The following is a 13,660-nucleotide window of genomic DNA, read 5'->3' as shown; positions in this document are numbered from 1 at the left end:
TATGATACCAATTCATGGTTCAAAAAATGGGGCGCATGTAAACTCCACCACAATTACCTTTTTTTAGGAAAAAAAACAGGTAAAATTGGGTTCATGTAAACTTTGTCAGTGAAGAAAATCAAGTCACAGTATAAAATTAATATATAGGACAGATATCATATACATTATTATAATATCCCAAAAAATATACAAAAATGAATAAAAATAAAAATGTCAGAAGTTTGAAAATGTCAGATTGTCAGAAGAAATCATCCAAACTGTCATGTGTAGGTATTATTGTATTATCATAATAAATAATTGTAATAATATAAAATATGTATCAGCAACCTAAGTTTATTATGTTATGTTATAATATGTGGAACTGTGAACTAAAATAATGAGATACAATTTGTACATATTCTGACAACTCAGTCTAATATAAATCCATTGTCATAACTAGGGTTCGGAAGTTGAGGCATTTTGCATTTTTTTTGGAACTTTTTAGACGATGCTCTCCTGGTCACAATTGTGTTTCATTAGCATGTGAATCTGAAAAACTAAATTTTATTTTGCATTTTTATGCATTTTTTCCTTTTAAGTCAGTTTTTGTCATCTTTAGTTCATTTTTCGACATTTTTAGTAATTTTTATTGATTTCATACTAGTTCACTTCTTATCGTTTCTTGTCTATGCCGATAACTTAAAACTTGGAAATTACCACGGACTAAGATTAGTACCTATCCGATTTTATCTAGCCGATTACAGTCGTCGCGTCGTTTTCGTATAATAGTAAATAATATTGTATCTACATTTTATTATTTTTTTGTAATATTTTCGAAATGCCGAAAATTAAAACGTCGGTTAGTGCTCGTCCGCGTGCATTTGTGTCGGAATTCGGCGACGATATTTTTTCTTCCGATGGCACAGTTCTTTACTGTAAAGTATGTGAAGTAAAGGTGGCCTCAGAAAAAAATTTTCTATTGAACAACACATTTCCCGTATAAAACATAAAAATGGAATAGAACGCAAACATTTAAAACAAAGTCAAAGTTTTCGTCAAAAAAATCTACTTTTAATTACGATTTATGTCAAGCTCTTTTATCAGCCAATATTCCTCTACACAAAATATCGAATGAATTATTCCGTACATTTTTGGAAAAATACACGCACAAAAGTATTCCTGACGAATCAACGCTAAGGAAAACCTATGTTGCTGAATGTTACGAAGACCGTATTAACAAAATAAGAGGTTATTGCGAAAATCAAAAGCTATGGGTTTCTATAGAAGAAACCACGGATTCAGTAGGACGATATGTGGCAAACGTAATTATCATTTATCGGTACATTGGAAGTCGGAAACCCGGGAAAAATATTTTTGCTCAATTCAGCAATTTTAGAAAAAGCTAACCATACTACTATCGCAAAAATTATTAGATCTCTACATATTTTATGGCCTCAAGGAATAAAGCATGACAATATTTTGTTGTTTTTAAGTGATGCCGCTCCCTAGATGAGAAAGCTGGAAGAGGCATAAAAATCCTGTATTCCAAAATGGAACACGTAAGTTCAAACAACTGGCCAGACGCTCATGAATTACACATAGGGTCTCGGAAGAGATTCGAAAACACTTCCCAAAAGTAGATCAATTAATATCGAACACCAAAAAAATATTTTTGAAATGTCCATCACGTGTTCAATATCTCAAGGAAATGGCACCTAATATTCCTCTACCACCACAACCAGTATTGACAAGATGGGTTACATGGTTAAAATCTGCTACTTATTTTTGTGAACATTTTGAAATAGTAAAAACTATTATTATGGGTCTAAATAAAGATGATTCTGCGTCAATTGAAAAAGCACAGGATCTTATGAGCGATGATAATGTAAAACATAATTTAATTTACATTAACGCAATCTTTGGAACTCTACCCGATTCTATTACCAAGTTAGAAACTTCAGGACTCCGGCTTTATGATTCGATACAAATTGTACACGATATTGTTATTAAAATTAAATTAGCAGCAGTTAATAGAATCGGAAATGAAATTAAAAACAAATTAAAAACTGTACTTGACAAAAATACTGGATTTCAAACGATGTCAACAATTTCGAAAATTCTAAATGACGAAGTAGCTTCAAGAGAGTGTTTTCTGGATGATTTCAGTGCTGATGATTTGGCCCATTTTAGATTTGCCCCAATCACTTCAGTGGACGTGGAGAGAAGTTTTTCAAAGTATAAATATTTATTAACAGATAATCGTCATTCATTTACCTTTGATAACATCAAAAACGCCTTAATCATACAATGCAATGATTTTTGAGTAATTTGTATGGTTTGATAAATGTATATAGAATTTTATAGTAAAATAGAGTAAAATGTTTGAAAAAATGTATTTTTATAAATTTAAAACAAATATTTGTAATTTTCTAGGTCATTTTTTAAAGGTATTTTTCGTCATTTTTGCATCTTTTTTATGTCATTTTTTAATGTTTTTAAGGTCATCAACTTCCGAGCTATAGTCATAACTATTTATAACATTTTCTAACACTATCATTTGGATTTTTGAGGTTCATTAGTTGAGATATATTATTAAGTCTTACATAAGTACTGGCGGAGTTTCCATACATAAATTACAGGTAAGAAAATAAAAACAACGGAGTTTACATTAAACCTTTTCATTACCTTTTTATTTACCCTGTATTCTGGTGGTGTTTACAATCACCCCAAAAAATGAATAACCTTTGAAAAATAAAAATTGAGTCCAAGTTTTTATGCACCAATAATTCCGTGTCACCAGAAATATGTTTAGATGTTTAAATAAAAGGAAATCCCTTAGAGTACTTATACAGGCCCACAGGTTTTTTCCTGAGTTATAACATCTGAGCTTCTTAATAGTAACTCCTATAATATATTAACTAAATTGCATATATGGAAATCATTATTGCAAATATTTTACCTAGACATTTTTCAATTTTCTTACACTTAAATAGAGTTGTATGTGCAAGACAATCGACAATATTATTCTACAATGTTTTTAAATTTTATTATTTGAAACTGAATTCCATAAAATATCAATAATTCAATATTCCGATTCCATATGTTTTTGTGTTCGAGTGTACTCAGTTGGTTAAACTAGCAAGAATATCGATATACGCAATAAATAATATACTTTAGATATGCTTAGTTATACATTCGAAGGTAGTGAACAATATATCATTTTCATTTGAGCATTTGAAGACTATTGTAGCGGTATTGTGTTTTTCATCGAAAATGACTCTAAATATGTCTCAAAAAAGTACATTTATTATTTTAATAATAAGTATCAATATTGTATCCGTGTTATTATTACACCGTGAGTAAAAATATTTATTTAAAGCTATCTATGATGTAATGGTGACATTATTATTTTACTTTACATTACATTTTTATTGCTGTTTAAAAGTAATATACTACCTAGTAAACAAAAATTGTCTATAAATAAGCAATCACAATTAATATGCAGTCTTATTGTATGCGATGGTTACTAATTAGAATTAGAAATTAATTATTTAGGGGCAGTATTGAAGTGGCACCAATTGTACACAAAATGAGGACGGATAGGTTGAAATGGTTTGATCATGTTATGAGAAGCACCTCTTCTCAGAAGTCGGATGCAGTGGAAAATGGTTTTAGAAATTAATTTAGAAGAAAACAAAGTACAGAATTCCAAATTAGGGACTGTTAGACAGATTAGAGAATGACAGGTAAATGGCTGATATGAGTGAAGAAGTCATAACCATAATATGGAGATGTAGGACAAGAGTGATCTACCCCATTTAGCCCGGAGCGAAGGGCAATAAGAAAGAAGAAAAAGGATACAAGAAATAATATTATTATTCATATCATTATCATTGTTTACTTTTTTAATATCACCACTTAACTGCACTGAAGCAAGCGATGCATGAAAACTGACATGAACAAATTATGACGAATTTTCACCTTTATTGTTGTAATATTATTATTCTATTACTTTATTCTACCAGTATTTATTGCTCATGTACACACATATAATACTAGCTGATGTAGAGCACTTCGTTGCCCTTAAGAAATGACGACTCTTCAAAAAACTAGTGATTATTCAATTCGTTTTGAGTGTAACTTGATATTAGTGTACCTAATTCAGCCACCCTGGTAGGCAATCCGGCGCTAAGTTAAAAGTACCAACTACATATATGATTCGAAATATGTGTAATTCGTTATTTAATATTTAGTGTATGGTCTTCGAATATTTTACTTTAGGTTAAAAATTTAAAAAAATTAACATTGGGGTTGAAAAACCTTTTATTTTCCTACATTGTACATTTTGTATTTATTCATTTTTATAATACCTCTATTATATATATTTCTATTATTTCGGACAATAAAACCAAAAAAAATGAATGTTTGGTGTTGTCGAAATGTCATTGGTATTATTGGTAATATTATTATTTTCATATACCACCTTATTTTTATCATGTGTTTGCGAATGGTTGTTCTCAGATAAGCGCATCTTCATAGCACTATTTAGTATTTGTTGAACGAACAAAGTTTCTTCTGAGTAAGAACAGAAACACAGAACGCTACTAGATATTTTTAGGAAAATTTATAAATAATAAAAGTAAATATAAATAATAGAATGCTAATCAGTAATCAGTAACCACGACCACGAAATTCAACTGCTATATATATTCAAATGTGTCCTGATTAACTGGTAAATATAAATGTTAGTAAATAGTATAGGTATCATATTGACCTATAAATATAATAGTGATGGTCTATGGTAGGTATTATTCTAATTATTTAAAATAGTATGTGGGAACAGTGGTAACACTAGCCGGTGGCTACTACGGCGCCACTTCACTCACACACTCTCAGTATATAGTTTTTAGTTTTTTGTAAATTTTACTCTTTAAAATAAATAAATCAATAATAATAAGGTTTATTGAATTTATTTTTCTTAACATAAAACCGTACAAACCGTTTACTTATTCAACGAATACATAGAAGTGTAAATATATCATAAATTATTAAACAATAATAAGTCAGGTACAACACTTGCAAGTTTTAATTTCACAATCTTAAATTATTTTACGACAAAGAAAATCTGTTTTTCCTGTTGGTTTTACATGCATAAAAAGGAGAAACAGGCCCCCAAACGAATGGTGCAGCTACTTACCACAATCTCACGGTAGTACGGTACTATCAAACTGCCGTCGAAATTGGCACCAGGAATATTTTTAAGTGGTATAACACTATCGCCTTATACTAAAAAAACTTATTATTTAGTTTTTTTTTATCCAAATAAATGGCGCCACTGTTGTATTTTTTTTAAAAATCCTTTTACCCCCACAGTTCTATGTGTGTATCAGATTAATTAATTTATGAATAAAACTGGCTACGCGATATCATATTTAATTTTAAAAAAGATCTCATGACAATTGAGAGAGTAGTTTTGGAGCCAACCCGTTATTGAAAATCTTTGGTAATCATTTGAAATCTGAAATCTGTTGTACACATTTTTTAATAGTGGTTTACCCCTCTAAGATATCTATTTTCACCTTTATATATTTGGACGATATTACATATATTATATATTATTTCTACAATAAATTAAACATTTTATCTGATGTGTTACTTTTAAAGTATGAAACATTGATAAAAATCTTTAATAATTGTTAATCAATAACATTCGTATGTATAAACTTAAATATGGCACAACGTCATAGTTTCATTGTGTCGAATCATTTTATTAAGATTCAATATAAAATGGCATGATAATAAATTGTTGTTGACTATTGTAGATTAATTTGTATTAGTAGTTTATCATTTCTAACTTATTTTTCAGAACCAATTGGCAAGGAAGCTTCTACTTCGAATACAAAATATTTTAAGTATTTTAATTATCGAAGAACCGTTAAAGACGGTAAGATTTTTAAAATATTGTATTGTTTACTTTTAACTTTTAAGAACTATCTGCAAACAGGCTTGGACCTAGTACCACAACAAATATGTAGTTCACTAGACACAAAAATAGCACATACATAAGTTTTACAAACGAGAACCAGATAGGATTTAGATTTAGGTATGGGTCCAAGGACCTCCACACAATATTGTAAAACCTGTGCTTGCATGAAAGTATTTTTTCCTTCACTATAAATAATTGAAAATTTTTTTTTCATAATAAATTAGTTTTTATATGTTCTTCTTTTTACTTATAAGTAAACAGATAATTGAAATGTCAAAATAAAAAAGGTACTAGCTTAAGGGATAACTCAACTGTTAACAATCACTTAGATGTAGGTACTTTGATGAACAACCATTTAATTTTTTTTTCTAATTTTGGTCAGATAACAGCAATTTTTATGTTCTTTGCCATCGCCATTAGTATTAGTTTCTGCAGGTATTTATTGTGCAGTCATTATGCATTACCTAGGCCAGGGATGGTGAACCTTTTTGTACCAGTGTGTCAAATAAAAATGTTGGTTATATTTTTTTTCCCTGCGTGTTAACTGGTTCGATAACCCTTCAATTTTTTTCAAACTTTTATAGATTCATAGATTCATGCGTATATTTTGTGATTTTCATATGGATACTGACCTTCCCCTGATCCGGCTGAATTTCAAGCGAATAGGACGAATAGTTTTGAAGATTACGAGTGCGTTAAAAAGCGACGTCCATTTTTATTTATATAAATATACGGGTTTCCCCTTTACATCAAAGTAACAGTGAAACAATAAGTATGATAGTAGGACATAAATAACTTAATTACTATACGTTAAGAGGATGTATATAATTTAATAATGAATGTTATTTGAGGAACGAGTGTGGAGGGTGTAGTGGCAGAGCCCCCCACATTTGTTATTTATATTAATATATTAGGGCTGAAGTCCCCTCTTACTTTAAGGTCTACTTATGCCAATGTGGGTACCCCAGACGTCGGCTAAAAAATGTTTGACTTGATGCCAAATAATTTTACCCACTGTTGCCTGTTCGTTAAAAAAGAGCCAAATCACGAGAGAAGAGAGGTTCTCCCAAACCAGATGCTTCTATGACTTTCAGTAAAACTTAATGGGTTATAGTGTCGAATGTTTTGGGCTAAATCCGAATAAAGAACAACTTGAGACTGGTTTTTAAAAGACTCAAACATAAAATTGGGGAAAACTAAGTGCATGTAACCTAAACCCATGTTGTTCAATAAGAATATTATTCACTGATGATTTAATACTGTTTTTAGACATTTACATTTTAATGTTTTATTTTCTATGAATACTAATACAATATATTTGTTGAGTCGATATGCTTGAAATTCTAATAAAAGATTCTTCATAAGTTGTTATTGTAAATATTAATAGATCCATTATTAAATATAGATAGGCAGGATTAAAGTAAAAATTTTGATGTATGACAAAATTCATCAAAATCATAAGAATTTGCAAATTATTTTGTAGTTAAGAATAATATATACAACGCTAAAATGTTATAGTTAAGAATTGAAAATTTAATGCATGGATTCTCATAAATATTTTTTACTGTAATCAAAAAATATAAAAAATATAAATAAACAGAATTGTATATAGATATTTGAATTTAGTTGAAATTAGATATTTAAGCACAGGATAACGATTTCAGTTATTTTTTTGTAATTTAAAAATATTATTCACGGCTACTTGAAACTTTTGAAGTATATTATTATATTTTATACATAATGAAAATTTCAAATATTCAATATACCAATAATACTAAAATAATGCCTAATAGTAGAATAAAATACTTTAATAACAATTATATCATACAATATAATTATATCACTAAGTATAACATCTTCGCTCAGAATCTTTTTCGTATTCAACGATTTTATATCATTGAATTCAAGTTTAATACATATATTACAATGAATCCTCAAGACACCTACTACTGAGCAGCAGAGTGTTAACCACTCACCCACTTTTTTAATTGAAAATCTTATTTTCTTATAGAATTTGAACCACTCGAATTAGAAAAATACTATGATTCATATTATGGTAAGTATTTTTATAATAAATCATATTTTTTTTGTTGAAATCTGTGTAATTAAACGTTAATATTACTTATTAATGTTCTAAATAAAAGAAATAAAAGAAGTATAACACGCATGTTTTTAAGTTATATTTTTGTTTATAGACGACCTTCTTTTGTGGTCGACTGCAACAACCTAAAAAAACTTTCAGGTTGATCACAAGTCTATTAGTTTGCCAGATATTGTATACACAAATCTAGAGATTTAAAAAACAAATCACCTCTATGTATAATATTATGTCATTATTATATTCTTTATTTTTCTTTCACCGCCATCGCCATGTGGCATTGTCACAAGTCTCGTCAATTCGTTTTTTCCTAAATCCTTCTTCCTTTGGATTTCTATTCCATTGCTGGCCTGACCATAGGTGCAACTAGAGCTCTATTTCTAGGTGGGCTACATTTTAAGGATAGGAGTGACCCGTGGGGGCTTTGCCCCCACACCCCCATTATTGATTATCAACACTGCCAATTGCCATATTTATATTTGTATTGCTTAGAAGACCTTACCTGTAATGTTTAATAATTGCTTTAAAAGAAGAATTTTTCACATACAGACTCGCTACCAAAATAAATTTGAATAAAATAGGATAAAAATATATAATTGATAAAATATACAGTTCTGGCTATTACGTTAATAAGTATTACACTGATAATACGATAAAATGAACCTGATACTAAAATGTTTGATAATAATATAATGTTGATAAATTAAAATTATTAAAGACAATCAACACATAACTAATGCCTTATGGAATTCGGGAATCACACATTACGATCGAAAACTGGGTGGGCGACAGACAAAACTGGGTGGGCTAAGCCTACCCAAGCACCCCCCCCCCCTATTTGCGCCTATGGGCCTGACTGTTTCGTTTTCTCCTGTTCTCATTAAGTGACCTAACCGTTGTATGTCTTACCATTTACCAACATTACCAGTGCATTTACCACTGATACTACAACCTACAGCTCTTTGTTGAATTTCTTATGCTGTTTCCCTGTTGCTACTTGCTTCACTGAAGTCGTTTTCAAGGATTATTCTCTATTATTTATTCTTTAATGTTTTTAATCCACTATATGTCAATTTATTCATTGTCATAATGACGAAAAAGAGTTGGTCTTACGATAGCTAGTACAATCTTTTCTATATATTTTTTTGGACCTTAAAAATTTCATCAATACTAAAATAGTTTTACCAGCTTTATTTAAATGTGTATAATAAATTATTTACAAAAATTATACCTTATGTTTAGTTTTAGATCGTTATTTTTTAACAACCCAACTTGTTTTTTCCAGTCTAAATTCAAATCCATATATATAATATTATTCTTTTCAATACTCTTCCATTCACATCTTTTTTTATATTTTCATCATTAAGCAGCAATTAAATTCACTTTACTCTTTATTATCTATTGATTTTCTAAATTAATTATCAATATTGTTTTAATTCACATAGTATGACTGGCAGATAACAAATCATGTTTTTCTGTTTAATGTAACATTAATGTATTGTGTTCTGTGGAATAGTCAGTACACATAATTATATTTCACGCCATTACAGGTCATGCATTTCGTAGTAAGTATGCCTGTCAGATAAACTATTAGGCGATAACTATTCAACTAGTATTATATTGTGACTTATTTTAGTGCAAAATGTTCAATAAATCTTTTAGTTTTTTGTCATCGAATACTGAGATCATTTCAAATTAAATGACCTCCGAATCCTTAAAATGGTGTAGTTTCATTGGTTCCTTATAGACTATTCAAATAGTCATCTCTAGGTCTCGTGACATACAATAGAATTAAAAACCCATAAAATATGCGCTATATGACTTTAAAAATGTAAAATATGAGCTATAATATGTTTTTCAAATCGTAAAATATGCTCTTTAAAAATTTGAAATATTTATTGCAGTTTCGACTAGGTAGTTTTTACTTTATTATTTACTTTGTTAGTAATTTAATTCTGAATAAATTAAAATTAAAATAAATTTTTGTTTTCCGTTGAACTTTTAATTCTATAAAATATAATCAGTAGGTACAGTTTAGTAAATCAATTTGTAAATACTAATAGGTACTCTTATTGGTATATATGTTTTTTAATATTCTCAAATTTTAACGATCTCCTGTTATTGCTAAATGTTTTGTACATGTACTTGTGTTTGTAATTTTTTTTAACATGTAGTAAGAGATAAAAAATTTCATTTTATGAAAATCTTCAGTGCTATTTGTGATTGTTAATCATAATTATTATTCGTCTTACTAGTAGTACGTACTTAAAATCAAAATACAGTCCACACAAAAAAACGTATTTATCGACAAGTCCCATGCCCAACAATAACTGTAAGTTCAAATCGGACAGTAAAAAGATACACCAAACAAGTAATAAAAAAGCTTGTAACATTGAGCAATTGACTGAATCAGTTCAATTTTATAAGCGACAAGTTTAATCAGTTTAACATCACAGTAAGAAAAATACTAAACGAAATGAAGTAGGTAACTAAAAGAACAAAAATAATATTTTAAATAAAGCAAATGAAAAACTTTCAACTTAAATTCAACAGTTAAGAAATAAAATAGATGATATAGAGCAAATGTGATTGGAGAACTTAGTAGAAATAATTGGTGTTCAAACAATTCAAAATGAAGACTATAAAACCTTAATTAAAACAATATCTTAAGTCTCAGGGGTAAAAGTCTGTTTTCTAAAGATAATAACTAGTAAATACAATATAGATATATTAAAAAAAAAATAGCCGGTAATTATATAATATAAAAAAATATGTCATTGAATGGTAGTCAATAATATCACTAAAAAATTATTTATACATATGTTACCGGCAATATGGATAACCCGGTATTTTACAAATTACCTATACATTATATAAAACGCTAAAAATAACTAGGAGATATATATAATGTGAGCTTTGCCTAGGTATTATGTATAATGACAACGTGGAGGAGAAATATGATAAAAATAAATAAAACTGGGTATCGGCTATTACCATATTTACCAACGACTTTACTTATAGTTTATCGTAAATACGCGTACCGTGTCCGTGTTTGCACGATTTGATGCAATAAAGATTTAAATTCTGAAGTTCTGAAGCAGTTACACTCCAGAAGTCAGTTTACAGTACGTCAGAAAAAGCTACTACAAATTTACGAGGTTCCAACAGACACAGAAGTGGCGTTACTAACAGTCGCAAAGGAACAGTTGACAGGAACTGGCCAAGGATTTTTAAAATGTGTTTGTAAGATCAAATGTCAAAATGGAAAGAACATTTGCCTTAAAAATAATGTTTGTGATGCGCTTCAAAATTCCATTTTTCCAAAACATGTTGTAATAAATGGCTAGTAGTTTACGTAAAATGTATAATTAATAGTACATAATATAATAATATAGGTATCCACTTTCACATACATTATTAGTTCTATGCCTGTTAAACAATGTTAATTCAAAGTTGTACGAGGAAATAGTGGAGGGGTTGATTTATAATCAACTGGTGAGCCATAGGTAAAAACCAAAAATGATAGGTTTTAGTTGTCCAGCAGTTAGTTATCAGTAGCCGTCGTAGCAGGTTGTCCTCCGTACTCTGATTACCGTAACATTTATATTTCGTACCCGTTTAATATGCCTTCAAATAGGGGTCGCGGGTCTCCCCAAACCCGCAATCTTCAACACGCCCCAAGAAAGAGAACGAACGAAGCTCCACTTACTCCACCCTTCCAAAGTAAAAACAAATTTACTCCGCTTCAAAACATCGACGACGAAACTGATCAAGACGGCATTTCTACAAACGACAACGCACAAGACGCCCAGGTTAGTCCCAAAATACCGCCAATCTATGTCTACAATATCTCAAATTACGAAACATTTCACACTTCTTTATCAAATCAAACTTTTGACGATTTCTCGGTCACACACACAAAAAACTCATTAAAATTAAACCTAAGCTCAATCGAAGATTATAGATCGATTACAAAAAGTTTCAACGAATCAGAAATTCAATATCATACCTATCAATTCCAAACTGAAAAACAATTATCAGTAGTCATCAGGAACCTTCCAATTCCGATAACGGAGGAAATGATTTTCAACGAGCTTAAAGTACTTAACTTCGATGTAGACACCGTAACACGTCTCCAAAACCGTTATAAAAAATCCTATTCCAATTGTCGCCGTTCTCCTCAAAAAATCGTCTCCGAACATTTACTCTTTAAATAGATTACTACACTGTGTAGTTTCTGTAGAACCAAGAAAACCATCAACTGGCATCCCTCAGTGTACAAACTGCCAAAGATTCTCGCACACTAAAAAATTTTGTCATTTACCGCCCAGGTGCGTTAAATGCGCGGGCGATCATCACTATACTCAATGTCAAAAAACTCTAGAAACTCCCGCTAAGTGCGTCAATTGTAACGGTGTTCATCCAGCTAGTTACAGAGGCTGTACATTTTATAAAGATATAACAAAAAACAAAAATAAAACAGTCGCTAATCCTCGCCATAACAATAATTATAGCAACGCAATACCTAAACTGGCTAATCAGCACGTTCATAATAACAAAGATAACACTAATAACCTTTATACGTATGCCTCTGCTTGCAAAAATAACTCCAACAGTAATTCTACAAACAACGCAGATAGCGACAACGGCTTCATGAAAACGCTTCTACCACTTATAAACACTTTCATCACTCAACTCATGCAGAAAATAATCGAAAATCTGCCAGTCATCATAAATAGCCTAAATCAAAACACTCATGGTTCCCCATAACTCAATTTTACTAAATTGGAACGCCAACGGTATCAAACCTCAAAGGAACTCCTTAATGGCATTCCTTCACCATCATAATATTGACATAGCTTGCATAACCGAAACACATTTATCTCACACGGACAAAATTAAATTCCCCGGCTATAAAATGTACCGCGCGGATCGTAACGCACCGGCACGCTCCATGGGCGGCGTAGCAATACTGATACGCAACAAAATTAAACACCAACATTTTCCAATTCCTGTTCTTCATAGCTTAGAAGCCACTGCGGTCCTAATTGATTTTAATAATCGATCTATTCTAATCGTCAGCGCTTATCAACCACCTAGCCGCACAATGCACATCGCCGATTACGACAATTTAATGAACCTACACAATAACATTATAATGGCCGGTGATTTAAACTCAAAACATATTAATTGGGGTTGCCGTGTCACGAATCCAAACGGTAATAAACTACAAAAATACATATCTACATCTGCATGTATAGTATCTGCACCAAGCACACCAACTTATTTTCCTTCGGATATGAATAGACTCGCTGACATACTAGACATTCTAGTAACCAAATCAATTCATTTCAACGTCGCACAAGAATCCCTCTCTGAACTCGACTCAGATCACAATCCAGTAATAATACATTTAAATTCTCCATTGCAATTTTACCGCCCAAATGTTTCACTTTTCAAAGGTAAACCAAATTGGTGCACTTACTCAGACTATATAAACAATAAATTAATTATTCCAAAAAATATAACTACTGTCTTAGCAGCAGACAAAATTGCCGAACATTTCACCGAAGTCGTTACTAACGCGGCACGGGCGT

The sequence above is a fragment of the Myzus persicae genome, unplaced genomic scaffold (genome assembly GCF_001856785.1).
Source record: "Myzus persicae strain clone G006 unplaced genomic scaffold, MPER_G0061.0, whole genome shotgun sequence".
Lineage (NCBI taxonomy): Eukaryota > Metazoa > Arthropoda > Insecta > Hemiptera > Aphididae > Myzus > Myzus persicae.
This window is presented reverse-complemented; position numbering follows the sequence as displayed.